Raw genomic sequence first — 1,116 nt, 5'->3', positions numbered from 1 at the left:
TTTTTGTCGTCAGTTTATGTCGATAGCAGGTTTCGGTTACAAGTAAACGATCATTTAAGCACAAAAGGTGTGATCACTGCTACTTTGTGTGTGTGAATCAGGCTACTTTCAAAATTATGGGCACATATTCATATGCATGCATATTGTATGTACATATCTGTGTTCGTCAATTAAAGTAGCCTAAGTTTAGGTAGGTAATTTTTTCTTTAAACTAATTTTTTATTGGGTTCCCAAGCAACATTTTAATGATTAACTAGCCGCAGGTTTAGTTTATGATGCCCTTTTAATAGAAGCTTAATAAAAATATAATATAATAATAAATAAAAAAATAATAATAAAATTTAATGGGCAATAAAACTGCATACCTAAAAGTTTTCTGAAATTCTGAAAAAAAGTGTAACAATTTTAGGGATTTTGGTGCAAATTTGCTGAAATTTTATAATTTTTGCACAGAGATTTAAAAAATATTAAACATCAAAGAAGTATAGCAAAATCAGTTAATAAAAGTTTATATTACTTCTTCTACCAGAGTGCATACTTATCTACCGCTGTTTACTTAACAATTTTATTTTCTCTTTTTAATATACCAAATGGGGCTCCTGCTGAGATAGCCCAATTGAGTTTAAGGTCTCTAAAAGCGTCTTTTCTTAAAAGGTGCCGAGCTTGTATTAGAGTAGAAGGTCGCCAATTTGAGCATATTTTATCAATAAATGAATAAATTTTTCTTCAAACAACTCATGTATGTTTTATTTCACGTGAACCCATCCTTCACAAAAAATATTGATAGATATAGCCCTTGTTATAGACTCTAGTCCGAATTCCGGTAAGTAACACAAACTAATGTCAGGAGCAGGTAATAATGTACCTTTGTACTATTTAGCATGTCATTTGACGGTAACAAGAGCAAATTCAATTTAAATCTATTAAATACATTCTAGCGTGTCTCAGTCCTTTACCCACAAAAGCGGCTATAATTTTTTTTTCTATTCAAAACAGTAAGTGTGGCACCTTTCTGAAATCTTTATTAAATGAGCAATTTTTTTATGTAATGTAAAGTTATAGCTCAGTACCAAGAATGATAGAATACAAGATTGCGCCGATCAGAGAGGATTTTTG

Source organism: Rhagoletis pomonella, unplaced genomic scaffold (genome assembly GCF_013731165.1).
Source record: "Rhagoletis pomonella isolate Grant_MI unplaced genomic scaffold, Rhpom_1.0 Rhpom_scaffold_00002, whole genome shotgun sequence".
Lineage (NCBI taxonomy): Eukaryota > Metazoa > Arthropoda > Insecta > Diptera > Tephritidae > Rhagoletis > Rhagoletis pomonella.
Note: the sequence above shows the minus strand (reverse complement) of the source record.